Source organism: Dysidea avara, chromosome 8 (genome assembly GCF_963678975.1).
Source record: "Dysidea avara chromosome 8, odDysAvar1.4, whole genome shotgun sequence".
NCBI lineage: Eukaryota > Metazoa > Porifera > Demospongiae > Dictyoceratida > Dysideidae > Dysidea > Dysidea avara.
This window is the reverse complement of record NC_089279.1, coordinates 9,121,588-9,139,283: the sequence shown is the minus strand read 5'-3', so window position 1 is coordinate 9,139,283 and position 17,696 is coordinate 9,121,588. Positions and strand designations below refer to the sequence as shown.

Genomic DNA, 17,696 nt, shown 5'->3' with positions numbered 1-17,696 from the left:
TTTCGAACTTCAAGTCAATGCTCAATATTATTGTTTCGTAAAGTTATAAAGAATTGAAATACACATGTAATTTCCCAATGTATGTAATTTACTATACTTACGTACCTACCAATAAACAATAGTTTACTGACTTTTACTGAAAAATTTATATAGGTCATCCCTTTTCCTATGCCTCCTTGTATATGCATCTATTGATCATGTTGTTGTTATAGCTTATAAACACACACACACAGTACAGTGCAGTCATTGCATTGTGCTCACCTGCTGTTTAACTATACAGTGGGACCTCATTTATCCGAACCTGCTGGGGCCAAGCCCTGTTCATAACTTTGGATAATCCGTAACTTTGAATCATCGATTAGTGCATGCATAAATGCAGTCACTTATTCACTATATACCTGTTAAATGATGGTGCACTTACTCTGGTGCACTTAGTACTTCAATACAAGTAGGTTACCCCACTGTCTGCTAGGGTTTGGTTTGTGGTCACCACAAAAATATCAACAAATTAACCAATGATTACCATCAAACCATCTAATTACATGCCAATGTCTTTGAATGGCTGCCCTCTAGCTGGCAAGCTAATAACAGATGCAAATTTTCACTGACCAAATCATCAACAGTCCCTTACAAACAGATGTTATTTACCTTGACTTCAGTGAGGCTTTTGATTCAGTGATACATAGTATTTTACTGGTCAAGCTGTGGTCGATGGGCATAACTGGTACTCTATGGTTTGTTTCAAGAACTATTTGACTAATCGTTATCGAAGGGTTTCTATCAACAACTGCAATTCTGATTTACTCCCAGTAGTTCTGGTGTCCCACAGGGCAGTATTCTTGGTCCCTTGCTGTTTTAGTTTACATCAATGACATGTCTTCATAATAATTATATCTATGAAAGCCAAGTACTCAAATTTGCTGATGATGCCAAGTGATTTATCCATATTAGAGCAGTCTCTGATCATAAGGCTCTTCAAGACAACATCACTGCTCTTTTAACTTGGTAAAGGGATGTTGATCTGGATTTCAGTTTAAAGAAATTTGTTCATTTATCATTCAAATGTAAACTTGACACCACTCATTCTATGTCCAATTCAATTATACCTCATGTCGATTCTCATAAAGACCTCAGATTAATATTATCTGAAGACCTAAGTTGGGATCAACATTACAAGTTGTCCTACAGGGAGTTCAGCTAAGATAAAGTCACCCTGTAGAAAGTTCAGCTAATTAAGTTACAAGTCACCCCAGGGGCATGCTGAGGGGAGTTTCCAGGGGTTTCAAGAAACCCCTACTAAATTGTCAGTAGCAAAGCCCAGTCCATTGTGTTGCTGCTGATTTGTTGGCAAACACAAAAATAAGCACAATGGGTACATCAATGTACATTGTTATTCTGCAGTGGCGGGAGGAAGGGAGTACAGCCCCCCTCACCCCACTTTCCCTTTTCAAACAATACAATAATTATGGTTATATACAAGATTGAGATATTCTAATAGTGTTGCCTCCAGCAGTACCATACATATATGCATCCATTCTAACTAGCTAGCCAACTAACAGATTAGCTATGGAATAAGATTAGCTATGGAATACCAGTTAACATTACCCAGTACACACAAATTGATCAAGAGCTGTGGTAATCAGAGTTGACAGTCATGGGTAGTTCAGCTATAGATTAATGTCATTATAGAATTAAGAACAATAACTTGTGATGTGCATTTCATTTATAAAAATTCCTAACAGATTGACCATAGTGTTGCAGTTGCAAGTTACTATACTAAGCAACTGTAGAGGACTTTTAATGGTGCTACATTTTTATATGTGATAATCACATATAAAAATGGTGCTACATTTTAAATGTAGCACCATTAAAAATGTAGCACCATATAAAAATGTAGCATCACATATAAAAATGTAGCACCATTAAAAGTCCTCTACAGTTGCTTAGTATAGTAACTTGCAACTGCAACACTATGGTCAATCTGTTAGGAATTTTTATAAATGAAATGCACATCACAAGTTATTGTTCTTAATTCTATAATGACATTAATCTATAGCTGAACTACCCATGACTTTCAACTCTGATTACCACAGCTCTTGATCAATTTGTGTGTACTGGGTAATGTTAACTGGTATTCCATAGCTAATCTGTTAGTTGGCTAGCTAGTTAGAATGGATGCATATATGTATGATACTGCTGGAGGCAACACAACTTAACTTCTTTAATGTGTTGATGCAAGGTATGTGCATGGTTGTGAGATCATCAGGAATACAATTATATAGGTCAGTTTAAAATTTGAACAGATATGCATTGTGTATAATAATAATAAAATATTATGTAGCACTCAGACTATATATACAGGCATTTGACAACCTGTAATATTATCTCTACAGGGTGACTTGTAATGTAACTGAACTTTTACAGGGTGCAGAGGCGTGCCTAAATTATATTTCTGGAGTCTGGGGTGCGGCCCCCAGATTCTGATGAAGATTGTTCAGCTAAGTTTAAAGTCACTCTGTAGAAATTTCAGCTACATTACAAGTCACCCGTTGAGAGTTCAGCTTTAAGTTACAAGTCACCCGGTAGAAAGTTCAGCTTTATTACAAGTCGCCCCGTAAAATCATTCAGTGGAAAGTTCAGCTATGTTACAACCTACCATGTAGATGGTTTAGCTAAGTTACAAGTCACCTTCTTGAAAGTTTGGCCACAGTAAAAAATCACCTTGTAGATAAGTTTCAAGTCATTCTGTAGAAGGTTCAGCTATGTTACAAGTCACCCTGTATATGGTTCAGCTGCATTTTAAGTCACTCTTTTTTAACTGTCCAACTTATTTAAAATTTTCTGTTTATATAGAGTTCAGCTACATACCTAGTACTCTTGTGAGCTGCTTGGTAAACCACACAGTCATTCAGTTTTATCAGTAACTATTAAAATGTATATAAAATATTAGCATATTTTTTAAATACAAAACAATAAAATATAAAGCAGCATCCACGCTGTTTCCTGTAGTAAAAGACAAGAAAAATGACAAGTAAAACAAATTAAAGCTCCCAAAAGCCGGCTTTGCATTATATGCAATTACAAAAAGAAGTGATATCTACACCAAAACAGCCAAGCTGTGAAAAAAGTGTACAGTGCCCAAAAGAGCCAGGGTGAAAAAAGTTGTGAAATCAAAGGTGACAACCAAGAAATAGCTGCAGTGATGTTATTATTAATGACAAATCTCATTTAATAATGATTGAAATTAGCATCATTGCAACCATTTCTTTGCCCCCACTTTTGATTTCATAACATTTTTCACCCTCTGGGCTGCACATTGTTTTCACAGCTTGGCTGTTTTGGTGAAGATTAAAATAAAATTACAATATTATTTTGGCAATCTGAAGTACACAGTACCAAACTTTTCAAATTTGAATGAAAATACCTGATAAAAACTTAGGAGTAAATGGATAGAGTGGCTATGTCCAAGTTTCTTAGTAGTTATCTACTAGTGTGTAGTAACTATGTAGCTATAGGACTGCTCTATTAGAGTATCTCGATCTTGACACTAAAATCAAACTTATTAATTTTGCCACAATTTTTCTCCATCATATTCAGTTCATATACTATAAAAAGTGCATGGCTGCTGTCTTCATTTTGACCATTGCATGGTTTCCTTGGGCTTTCTCTACTTGTGAAGTGAATTATCCCAGCCTGTTTATGGTATGAATGTTGTACTGTAAGTCTAAGGGGGGCAAGAAAAGGGCCAAGGGAAAACCCCCCCCCTCCTTCAGATCCACCATTGTTGCAGACTGTCTTCTAGCTGTTGTGAGTTGGTGGTGATGATATCAATTGTAATTTTCCTGTAAAGGTACTAAACTATAGCTAGCTTTGTTGTGATAGCTAATTTTATATGCGCACATTTTCATACGGCAAAGCATATAATACCAGAAAAATTAATCAATCAATTCTTTCTAAGAGTCATACAAATCCAGATTTTTTTGCACAGTTAGCACACCTGTAAAAGTTGGTAGTAATGCTTGTGGGGTCAGTGGTGTGCGCATGCGTAGCAGATGCAATTAAGTCGCCATCTTTGTCGCTATTGTTGTATCAGAGCCTGAGAGGTTGTAAATGTGAGACGGTGTATCTTGCGGAGAGAGTGTGCGCGATTGGCGCCATCGTCCAATGACCACACGATGATAGTTATGGACCACAACTGTACATCCCTGCTGGCTGAAGTGGTGGCGTGGTGGCCCAATTCCTACGATGGCAGTGATCAAAAACAGCTCTAGATGAGTAAGTATTAGACTAAAATGATAACTTGTACGATAGGTTTAGCCGTATTAAATTGTTTATTGTGTATTGTATGACAATGGCCTGTAAATGATTCAACTTTGGTGTTGCTGTGTACGTATTACATATTTTATAACCTGTTATCTCAGCTTATGGCGGATGATGAGTGGACACAGTTCATCAGCCATCAACGGTAAGGGTATGCATGGTCTGCTCTTATGATTTTGTATATTATCTCTTCAGACGTACAGTTTCTTGTCGGACTTCTTATTTCTCCAGATTGTCAGTGTACGACATCTGCAGTGTTAATTTCCTTCAATGGCAGCTGCTTCCTTTAAAGAATCTGGTAGCAACTATTGTGGACAGTTTTGTTCTTTTTTCACGGAGTTGTTCAACCTCATCTTCTAATTACTTACAGCTGTAAGTGCATTAAGCCTGATTGTGTTTTTATTCATTTTCTTTTCAATAGGGTAGGAATTACAGACTTAGTCTCAGCTCTAGGAGATTCTTATTGCTAACATCTGTAAGTAAGTACACTGAGAGTGTCCAGTATACAATTTATATTTACCTTCATTTAGGTTTGTGGAAACTGGTCTCATTTCTTCTGGGAGCCGGTCTTATTTCTTCATGTTTTTATCAACAGCTGACGGTTGCTACCTCATGTACGTCTGGCACTGTAAACGAGTTGAGTGCTTTCAAGAACCTGTTCCATCTTGTTTGTCCTTATTTCACTGGCCATGATCGTATTGCTAACAAAAGTAAGTTCACTGAGAGTATGCAAATTATATTATAGTTAGTCTTGTTTCAATTGTACGTAGTGATTACAAGATTCTTGGACTTGGTTATCAGTACATCAGATGCTTCTTGTGAGCTTATGTAACAGACATAAAAATGGCCACGTGGTAGGAGTATTTTTGTGAGTTTTGGGTATGGGGTAAATGTCAGACGAAGAGTTTTCAATGGTTATATCTCAGCCAAGAGTGAATATATCAAACTCTAACTAGCAGGTATGCTTATACATTAGCCAAAAGAATACGGATTTAACATAAATCAATGCTTGAATGTACTTATTTTAACACTTGATAACCATACCTGCTAGTTACAGCTTGATATCATTGTTCTTGGCTGAGATATGACCGTTCAAAAATCTTCGTCTGGTATTAGCCCAACAAAGTCACATACTAAGTGGCCATTTTATGTCTGGTTAGACTCACTGATAACAACTGTAAGTACACCAAGTAATCCAGAATATGAATTATGTTTGCCTCCATTTAGGGTTGTGAGACCTGGTCTTATCAGACTTGTCTTAGTTCTACATGGATTGTCAGTCTCAGGCTCGGTCTCAGTTTTAGAAGATTGTTACAAATTGTAAGTACTATGATTGTTCAGTATACGCATTATATTTACCATCTTTAATAGAGCTGTGGGACCTAGCCGCCGTTCTACATGGTAATACTAGGTTTCCAGACAAGGTCTTGGTTTTATGAGATTCTTATTGTTACATACTGTAAGTCCAACGATTGTCCAGAATACACATTATATTTACCATCTTTGTATTAGAGCTGTGGGACTGTTCTACCAGACAACTAACAGATTGTCACAGAGTTCTACATGGTGATGATAATACAGGTAATTTGTAATGGAACTTGTGAATTGTATTTACTGTATTACCTGCTGCAGTTGGATAAAGGACGAAATTGATTTGATACTGTCATGGCCGGCCAAGGAGACATTGATTTACTAGCTGTACCTATTGTGGTTTTAACATATTTACATAATTAAATTCATTACATAGAAATTATTTAATTAAGGTAGCCACAGATTATAGGAAAGTAAAAAAGTACAGTAGTATAGTAGCCAATATATGGTTGAAATAGGCTTAGTATAGTCTGATAATACACTACACTATATTAGTGATTTAATCTCTAATATATGACTGTCTTAAATGTATTCAATAAGCTTGTTATAGTAAAGTCCTAATCTAATAATATATGCTGTACTATTTCATTCCAATACTAACATAATATGACTGTTATAGACCTTATTATTCTGAGCTTTTTTCACAGTGATTCTCAGCACAGGTCTTTATTCAACACCACAGAGCTGTGCAGTCACATACAGCCATTCCCAGGCTGACCAGAGCTCCATTAAGGTCCCACACCGCATGTACGGAGCACCACTGGGCTGGGAAAAGCTGCCAGCAAAGCCAGACCACCCAAGTCTAGCTGAATTTGATTGTGAAATTAGATAGTTTATTCATCTATTATTGTGTTATTGGTGAAAACTTGAATATGCTGACATGGGCGATAAGACCGGTTTTCCCAGACCCAGTCACATTTTTGGGAAACAGAAAATGTATCTAAATATTATTCAGGGAAACAGAAAATGTAAATATTATTCAAGAAACAGAAAATGTAAAAGTTATTCAGGGAAACAGAAAATGTATCTAAATATTATTCAGGGAAACAGAAAATGTAAATATTATTCAGGAAACAGAAAATGTAAAAGTTATTCAGGGAAACAGAAAATGTATCTAAATATTATTCAGGGAAACAGAAAATGTAAATATTATTCAGGAAACAGAAAATGTATAAGTTATTCAGGGAAACAGAAAATGTAGCTAAATATTATTCAGGGAACAAAACATGTGGCCCACTCACCTAATTAGGAGAAAGAACTATCGAGCACTCATTAAGCCTACTAACTTTGCTATTGGGACAGTAAATAAGATACTACATATATAAAGTAAAAGATTTACACTAGGACTATAAGCTACTAATGTAACAGTCTTAGTTCTGTCATTCCGTGGTCTTCTCAAAGGCTGATCATGATACACGGTGGGAAGAAATACAAATCCAAACATCACTCAAACAGTTATATAATGTGTTTATTAACAATTAACTAGTTGAAACTTTACAACTACATTTTTAAATTAGCCTAGCCAAACCTCCAGAACTAAAAACCACAATGTAAAGCTCTGTGTTGCTCAATAATATAACAAGTCAAAATGTATCCTATGTTTGAACTGGCCGAGTATCAAAGCCATGAACAACTGCTTTCCTGATATTGTGTGGGCCGGGCAAAATGTTTTATTTCTTTGCTACACTTCATAACCGTATGCATAGTTATTCTCAGCAATCTACATATTTGTGATCAAACTTGGGAATTTGGAAAGGCTATAAGACCCCATTTTGTAAATCTGGTCAAATTATTGTAACAAGAATGTGTGTGTACTGTTAGTTGTACATATGTTCAAGCAGAACTATACATCTACATAATATAAAATGTAACAGATGCGATTACACAGCAAATGGCGTACAAACAAGTCTTTGAGTTCACAGGAAAAACAAAATAATATTGATATCATCATCATGAACTCATAACAGGTAAGAGACAGTCTACAAACTAATATAATAGCAGTCAACCTTCAGCTCCCTGAGATAATATCAGCTAAAGCTGCCTATCCCATGCCAGTACCAAATCAGTCAATCAACTGAACAGAGTCAACACACAACTGACATGAAAGTATCAAGACACACGGTAGTGTGTCGTGCGGCCCAAGAAGCCGGCGCGCCACACCGTGAGTATATTTACAGGAAGAAAGTAAACTCGATTTTCACACCTTTGTAGCTCCGTGATTCCTTATCCGATTGAAACCAAAGTTGCTACAGAAGTGCCGGCTAGGTAGGGGAGTCTACATTCCAAATTTTAAGAAAATCGCTCCAGCAATTTCCGAGATACGAGCGGCCAAAGTTTGGGGTTTTTTTCTTCGTTTTTTTTTCTTCTACTTCTTTTCGCACACTTTGCAAAATCCGCCATAAAACACGAATGCGTGCTTCAATCGGGCTGAAATGTGGCACACTTAAAGGGCTCATTAAGGCGAATCTCAGTACCAAGTTTGGTAGGAATCCGATGAACATTCACGGAGTTATGACCGATTCTTTGCGTAAAATAAGGTCGAAGGTCTGTCACGACCACAGGGTAAACCGCTTGAAGGAATGAGCTGAAAATTGCTATGTAGATGGAGTAACTATCGTAGGAGTGCCTTTTGTGGTTTGAAAGGAATCCAGTTAAAGGCCATCGAGATATAACACAAAACCCAACCTGTGTCACAATTACGTGATCGATTTTTATGAATAAAAAACTATTAGTTTTCACGCCTACCAGGCAAACCGCTTAGAGCAGTGAGCTGAAAATCGGTATGCAGCTGGAATAATTATCATAGAAAGTCCTTGCAGTAGTACAGAAGAATCGGATTACAAACCACTGAGTTATGATTCCAAAGCCAACTACGTGTAGCATATGCGAGATCGAGATACTCTAATAGAACAGTCACCCTAGTAGAGCATTCAGCTACGTTTATAACTTACTCCATTATAGAATTATTTTACATTGCAAGTTATTCTGTAGGGAGTTCAGCTACAAACTGTTAATCTTATAGACAATTCAGCTACAAGCAAGTCACCCTGTAGAAAGTTCAGCTACAAATATGTTGCTGTAGAGATTCAGAACATTATAAGCCACACTGAAGAGAATTCAGCTATAAACAAGTCACCTTGTAGAGAGTTCAGCTACAACAAGTCACTCTGTAGAGAATTCAGCTACAAACAAGTCACTGCGTAAAGGATTCAGTTACAAAAAAAGCTACCCAGTAGAGAGTTCATCTAGATCAGCTACAAACAAGTTACTTTATGCAATGTTCAGCTACAAGTAAGTCACTCTGTAGAGAGTTCAGCTACAAACAAGTCACTCTGTAGTACAAACAAGTCACCGTGTAGCTGGAGAGTTCAGCATCCAATCAAAACAACCACTCTGTAAAGAGTTCAGCTATACAAACATGTTATAACTCTATAGAGAAAGTTATAACTCTATAGTGAGATCAGCTAGAAACAATTAGTCATCCAGTAGAGAGATCAGCTACAAGACATCACCTTATAGAGAGTTTAGGTACAAAGAAACCACCATGTAGAGAGTTCAGCTGCAAACATATCACCCTGTAGAGAGTGCAGCTATGAACAGATCACCCTGTAGAGAGTTCAGCTAGAAAAAGTCATCCTGTAGAGAGATCAGCTAGAAGGATCACCTTGTAGAGAGTTCAAATACAAACAAATCATCCTGCAGATAGTTCAGCTACAAACAAGTCACCCTATAGAGAGATCAGCTAGAAGAAGTTACCTTGTACATACAAAGAAACCATCATATAAAGGGTTCGATCAGCTGCAAACAAATTACCCTGTAGAAAGTTCAGCTACGGATCACCCTGTAGAGAGATCAGCTAGAAGAAATCACTTTGTAGAGAGTTCAGCTACAAAGAAACCATCATGTAGAGAGTTCAGCTGCAAACAAATCATCTGTAGAGAGTTCAGCCAGAAACAAGTTCACCCTGTAGAGAGATCAGCTAGAAACAACATAACCCTATAGAGAGTTCAGCTAGAAACAAGTCACCGTGTAGAGAGATCAGCTAGAAACAAGTCATCCAGAGATCAGCTAGAAATAAGTCACCCTGTAGAGAGATCAGCTACAAAGAAACCATCCTGTAGAGATTTCAATTGCAAACAGAAAACCCTATAGAGAGTTCAGCTAGAAACAAGTCACCGTGTAGAGTGATCAGCTGTATAGAAACAAGTCATCCTGTAGAGAGATCAGCTAGAAACAAGTCACCCTGTAGAGAGGTCAGCTGCAAAGAAACCATCCTGTAGAGAGTTCAATCGCAAACGGAAATCCCTATAGAGAGCTCAGCTAGAAACAAGTCACCGTGTAGAGAGATCAGCTAGAAACAAGTCACCCTGTAGAGAGATCAGCTACAAAGAAACCATGCTGTAGAGAGTTCAGCTACAATCAAGTCACACTATAGAGAGATCAGCTAGAAACAAATCATCTTGTAGAGAGTTTAGTTGCAAACAAATCACCCTGCAGAAAATTCAGCCACCCTGTAGAGAGTTCAACTTGAACAAGTCACCTTGTACATGTGTACACTTGACATGTACACATGAGGTACACTTGACATGTACACATGAGGTACACTTGATATGTAAACATAAGGTTCTTTGACATGAACACATGAGGTACACTTGACATGTACACATGAGGTACACTTGACATGTACACATGAGGTACACTTGACATGTACACATGAGGTACACTTGACATGTACACATGAGGTACTCTTGATATGTAAACATAAGGTTCTTTGACACGAACACATGAAGTACACTTGACTTGAACACATGAGGTACACTTTACATTATGAGGACACTTAACATGAATGCTTGAGGTACATTTGACTTGCACACATGGGGTACACTTGACATGATGACATGTACACATGAGGTACATTTGACTTACACACATGAGGTACACTAGAACCTTATGTTTACATATCAAGTGTACCTCATGTGTTCATGTCAAAGAACCTTATGTTTACATATCAAGTGTACCTCATGTGTACATGTCAAGTGTACCTCATGTGTACATGTCAAGTGTACAACCTTATGTTTACATATCAAGTGTACCTCATGTGTTCATGTCAAAGAACCTTATGTTTACATATCAAGTGCCTCATGTGTACATGTCAAGTGTACCTCATGTGTACATGTCAAGTGTACAACCTTATGTTTACATATCAAGTGTACCTCATGTGTTCATGTCAAAGAACCTTATGTTTACATATCGAGTGTACCTCATGTGTACATGTCAAGTGTACAATCTTATGTGTACATGTCAAGTGTACTTCATGTGTTCATGTCAAAGAACCTTATGTTTACATATCAAGTGTACCTCATGTGTTCATGTTAAAGAACCTTATGTTTACATATCGAGTGTACCTCATGTATACATGTGAAGTGTACCTCATGTGTTCATGTCAAACTACCTTATGTTTACATATCAAGTGTACCTCATGTGTACGTCAAGTGTACCTCATGTAAGAACCTTATGTTTACATATCAAGTGTACCTCATGTGTGCATGTCAAGTGTACCTCATGTGTACATGTCAAGTGTACCTCATGTGTACATGTCAAGTGTACCTCATGTGTTCATGTCAAAGAACCTTATGTTTACATATCAAGTGTACCTCATGTGTACATGTCAAGTGTACCTCATGTGTACATGTCAAGTGTACTTCATTTGTATATACCTTATGTGTGCAAGTTAAATGTATCTCATGTCCACATGAAGTACATTTGACTTGCACACATGAGGTACAGTGTACCTTTGATTTGCACACATGAAGTAAACGTGAGGTACATTTGACATCTACACATGAGGTACACTTGGCTTGAACACATGAGGTACATGACATGAACACATGAGGTACACTTGACATCTACACATGCGGTACACTTGACATGTAAACATGAGGACACTTGACATGTACATATGAGGACACTCGACATGTACATATGAGGTACACTTGACATGTACATATGAGGACACTTGTCATGTACACATGAGGTATATACACTTGAATTGAACACATGAGGTACATTGAAATGGACACGTTCAAGTCAAGTGTACCTCATGTGTTCATGTCAAGTGTACCTCATGTGTTCATGTCAAGTGTACCTCATGTGTGCAAGTCAAGTGTACCTCATGTGTATATGCATTTCAAATATACCTCATATGTACATGCCAAGTGTACATGTCAGATGTACTTCATGCATCCATGCACAGGTTTAGATTATACCTTGTGAGTATCATACAGTATGACTGTGTATTAGGGATCATAAAAATGGGCTTTTCCAGCTGAAAATGTCACCCTAAAACTAGCTACAATTTCCCTTTATGATAGCTTGGGAGCTGAAGGAATCAGGCCTGTAGCCTTATCCATTGTTGAGATATACTTGGTCGCCTACACCTGCAGATATACTAGCCTTAATGGAACTTCCATCCTCCCCAATCTCTAGCTATATAGAAGTGAAGTTTTGTATATGCACAAAAGAAGAAAAAGAACTATCCTACAGAGCCTACACAGACCTACAGATATACTATGCAGTGAACATTTAATCCCTAATTCAGTCCTACAGATACTTTATATTAATGAACCAAAGATCCCTATATATACCATGACTGAATTAGGAATTAAATGTTCACTAGTATAGCTATCTGCAGGTGTAGACAACTTCATGATCATTTGTTTCCCTTGAATATCATAGAATCATAGAAATGTTCCATAGAAATAGCTAAATGTTACTTCATACAGAAGATTCACTACAGCAATTGCACACTTATGCATATAATTGGCATTGGTACATATCGTGTGACAGTCTCTACAATCATTCACATACATACAACAAAATCTAATGCATTGATGTCTGTACACAATTGAATGTTTGAAGGTGTAAGTTGAAAATTTAAAGCCAATCTACTGCATAGTAGATTACAACATTTGAAACATTCAAGCCTGTGTTAACAACAAAGAATGCAGCAACAAAACATCATGTTTTATTTGTAGCTAAGTTTTCCAAATTATAGTGGAACTTGTCTAAGCGGCCACATAACAAAAGGCCACCTTTCTATATTGCCAACTTTAAATTGTTCTAGTAAAGCATTTATACACTGATCGAACTATATAAATAGCCACCTGCATATTAAGGCCAAAAAATTTGGCCCTAACTGGCTTAGACAGTTTCCACTATAGCTACATAATATGTATATACTTGCAAATCAATAATCAGCATTAATGTTAACAGTAGCAGTAACAGTTACTGTAGCTAGTGAAAATGTGATTAAGTTCAATATTTCACTACTATATCATAAACTTAAATTGGCATCATAATCAGCAACAATAATGTATATTAAACAAGCTTGATCAGGGGTAAATTCTGAGTACGTATAAGCTTTTACTGGGTTTTCTTACAAAACATAAACAAATTAACCTTATACTTACAAACCAATGATGTATAAAATGATTGCGACATAGTATTATATAAAGTTATATTACTTGCAATTGGTATTGCATCTTTGCATACTTGAACCATACAAATAGAAGAAGAAAAAGAAAAGAAGTATAGTGATTACAAAGCTACACATTAACACTTATAACTCAAAATCTACTATTGGTCCCAACTTTAAAGTGATGAATGATGGGTATTAACAAGAGTTTATAATGTGTTAGGGTACACCATTATAAACTCTTGGTATTAGAGCAACATGTAAACTGAAAATAAAATTAATTAATGAATATGATTAAAATCCAAGAAAAAGCTACATTTTTGTAGGTTGACCTTTTCCTTTGAGCAATTATAAAACATTATATATTATCACCTGAAAGAGAATTTAATAAACATTTCAAAAATCTAGTGTCTATATCAAAAGCAAAGTTATGGTCATTTTACTAAAGGCATTTAAGTAAAATAAAATTTTCAACAGAAACTTTGAGTGATCATAACTTCAAGGGAGACCACTGAAATGAACAAAACTTTGGTGTGAGAATGTTTCTTGATAGGGTTCATGTTTGTGCCAAATTTCATAAAATCGAAATGGGTACAGATTACTTTTTTTTTATTGATTTGGCATGTAATGACCTATATTACCACTATTACCGACATTATAACTGTTTCCTACCTATAATATCACTATCACCTACATTTATCTATTACCTACATTACCACCATTACCTACATTTCCACTATTAGCTATCAACATTACAACTGCTTACCCATATTACCACTTTACCTTACCCATATTACCACTATTACCTCCATTTCCAATATTAGCTACCAACATTACTACTACTATCCATATTACCACTATTATCTATATTACCCACATTACCACTATTACCCACATTACCACTATTACCTGCATTACCACTACAGGGATCTGGGGGCATACCCCCACAGGAAATTTTTGAAAATTAGACACTCAGATATGCAATTTTAGTGATATTTCACTGCTAGCTAGCTATATAAATATGCTCAAGCCTATCTGTTGTTCTTCAGACTTTCTATACTATGTATAATTGTAGACCTGAAATACAGGGGAGACAGCATGAAACTTGCTGTATGGTTCATTTAGTTATAGCTAGCAATTAAAAGTTCAAGGGGTGTCTGTTACCTATATACCAGTAGTATACTGCAATGCATATAAAGGTGTGACTGGTTTCTGGTCATCTTTTCAGTGGAAAGGTGCAAACAGTCATGATCCCTACTACAGAGTACTAATTTAGTGTATAATAGCTTAGACAATGGAATTTAGAGAATGCTTTGATGTTTGTAAAGTATTTTTATTCTGGTAAAAGACCTGTACACAGGTGTCGTTGTCTTCAATGCAACCCAAAACACTTATAAAATTATTTAACAGAATTTTATGCTGACTAACCAATGCCTGCATGCACGCCTTATGCCTCCAGTAAAAACGTAGCTTGATAATGGCTAGTGCTATAGACTCGTGTAGCCTACATTGTACCACATACTATTAGAATAAAACTGAATTCAAATTTTGCAGCATATATCTCTAACTGCTGAAGTAAGCAGATCAACTTTAGGTATGTTATGTATTGTTCTCCGTATATATGCCTGTGCAACTGGAAGAGCATAGGAAAGTCACTGCAAATAATAAAAGCGTAACTTTAACATATATTTGGAGAGATTCAGTAATAGAAGATAGTTTCCAAAGCCTACTCATCAAAAGTTTAATATCTGTCATAACACACATACATAATATGATTGAATCAAAATTACATTATAACACAAAACATAGTAATCTTTGCCAATGATTATAATAGTAGAATATCATTCTTATATCAGTTTAGTGTATGTGTAATTGTATTATGTACATGGAATTGTTTTTGTACAGATGAGATTTCTAATCATATTGGAGAAGTTTTTGCTGTGACAAGTCAATTTGCTGCAGCCCTGTCTAAAAATGTCAAACTTTTACAACTGGTTTTAAAAGAGCACAGTAATAAACCTTCTGTATCACTATTAAATGTGATGGATTCTCTTGTAAGACTTCCAGCAATCAGAAAAACAATGGACACAATGTTTTTATCAGTCAGTAAGAACAAGAGTATATAATAGGGAGAATAATACAGTATAGTATATATGGTGCATGTGTTAGCAGTTCAAGACAAAGTTTGGTTTCTCAGCATAAAACCAACTATTGATAAAACGCATATAATCCATCCTCAATATTTGGAATTTAATCATTTTTCTGGTTACAAAATATGACCTGCATAATTATCATTTTGCAAAGCAATGATTATTATTTCATGCACTTATCTGGTAAGCATAATGCCAACTTCTAGTCAAAATCACAGGCAAGTGGTGTTCTGTAAAATATCACTTAGTACAAATACATGGCTTACACTTTCTATTATGCTTTTCTGATCTAAACAGCATTTACATGAGACTTGGCATGCTAATTATGCATACACAGATCAACAAATATAATTGCTTTACTCTGCTCTGTGCATATGCCACGTTTCTCATGCTCAAAATACTGTTACAATATGCTACAGTTTATATTATTTTAAGGTTACAGTGGATGTGTATATATTTTTAGCTTGTAATAAGACTACTATTATGGCAGATGAACAGCAACCATTTGGATCTAGACTAGTTCATTTTATGCTAACACGTGAAAAATGTAGGTAACTATGTAGGTATAACCAACCATGTGATGTATATAGAATCAATTTTGCACATGCTTCGTAACTTCATGCTTAAGTACATGTATGCAGTGTGTAGTGTGTGTGTGCGTGTTTGTGTGTGTGCGTGTTTGTGCGTGCGTGCATGTGTGTGTGTAGTGAGTGCCTATGTGTGTGAAATTGGGACCTGGTGTCAACTGGGGAAGCAGCCCACCCAGCTGTAACATCAATGGGTACCTGACATTAACTGGGGAAGCAAATTCCCAATTGTCCTTGTCTTGCTTAGTGGTGTTGAGGTCATTGTGGAACTTTGGGTTCTGCGACCTCTCTCCGTAAGACCTCCTGCAGGTTACTATCCCTGCCCCAGGAGGATTTGCCTGCACAAAGCTCAAGCACTTGAATGGTGCACAGGTATCCCAGTGCTGGTTGGCTGGGCAGCAATAGCTGTGTTTCGTACGGCTGCCGTAGGCTTTGTTTTTTGTGTGTGCATGGGATGGTGTTGTAAAGTAAGGATAACAAAGGTTTCTGTTTCCTTTAAAATGACTTCAGTGTGGTCAGCGAAAATGGCCTAGCTGTTGCAATTATAGCCAGACTACTTTATGGTTTGAAAAGATGCACTAATAGAACAGTCAGTGGCATCCTGACAGATCAAGCATGATTTGTTTATTATTACATAGAATCTGTACACTCTTAGACTATTGTAGGCCAAGAAAATTTCATAGTATGAAAATATTCTCAAGGCGCTTTTACCACAAAGTTGTGCACACTACATTGGTATGTACAATGCCATTCTTTCTTTTCATGCGGTATGCACTTGTTCATCAGTCATATACATAATTATTCACAAAAAGTAAACAAACAAATAAAAGGAAAATAAAAATTGGGAATTTTAAGGGTGTATCCATTCACTGGACTGGACTACTGGACCGGATTACTGGACTGGATTCAAGTTTTTATTTGTTTTCTTACGTTTAATCGCCAAACTTAACTAAAAGGTGTCTTAGAAACTGACACCATTCACAGCAAGATACTGTACATTGATCACAAAAACTGCACTAAAACCTTAGTGCAGTTCGTCATCAAAAAAATAATTTGCCTACTGCTAGCAATGTTTCAAGCACTGTTAACACTGTTAATGCATGTCTGTTTTCTCTAGCCTTCTTTTGTAAAATAGCACATCATATATACATTTTACACCATGCAATTACATTATGTAACATAAAAATTATCTATAGCCTGCCCATTCACTCTAGCTTTGCTGGCTCTTTTGTTTATAATGTTTGTAAATAGGAACAAGTATTCAGTGTTACATTTAAGCTTCCCAATGTGTACACTTTCAAACAGGAAAGTAAGGTTACACATATTTGAAAAAAGTACAGTGATTGTAACAGAGTTCAAATCAAAGTTATACCATTAAATAGACCACCAATATTATAACACTTTTCCAAACATATAACATCTTTAAACAGGCATTTTACATGCCTTCAGCATGGTGCACCTGGTGATTAATAAACTCTAATAATTTTAAAAGATAGATTTTTCTTTAATATGACAAGACATGGAGAGCCCTAGCCCATGTGTGGTATGTAATCACTTTTAGTGGTTGAAAAAAAGGTGTTTGTGGTTGAAAAAGTGTTTGAGCAAATTTTATGTGAGTAGTCCAGTGAATGGATACACCCAAATTTTAAGTTGGATTAGGCATCAAAGAAAAAAGTAGTGAAACTAGGGAATGGCTAAAAAGTAGAAAAACAAGAAAGTTTGCCTATACCTGCAGATATACTAGTGGATATTTAATCCCTAATTCAGTCATGGTCACATTATAAACTGTAGTAT

The 17,696-nt window shown here is 36.2% G+C and overlaps 1 long non-coding RNA gene across 3 annotated transcripts; it reads left to right on the top strand.

The window, feature by feature from the left end:
* Window positions 1-3,642: 3,642 nt before the first annotated feature.
* On the top strand, window positions 3,643-6,078 carry LOC136263466 (uncharacterized). 3 transcript variants are annotated; one of them, XR_010704654.1, is made up of 10 exons: window positions 3,643-4,275; window positions 4,422-4,465; window positions 4,516-4,692; window positions 4,742-4,799; window positions 4,851-5,030; window positions 5,091-5,497; window positions 5,548-5,640; window positions 5,692-5,779; window positions 5,833-5,901; window positions 5,953-6,078. It is a non-coding gene; the product is annotated as an uncharacterized lncRNA (long non-coding RNA). The 3 variants fall into 3 exon arrangements; XR_010704655.1 differs by having other exon boundaries at window positions 3,644-4,275; window positions 4,742-4,795; XR_010704656.1 differs by having other exon boundaries at window positions 3,646-4,275; window positions 4,742-4,795; window positions 4,916-5,030.
* The last annotated feature ends 11,618 nt before the right edge of the window (window positions 6,079-17,696 follow it).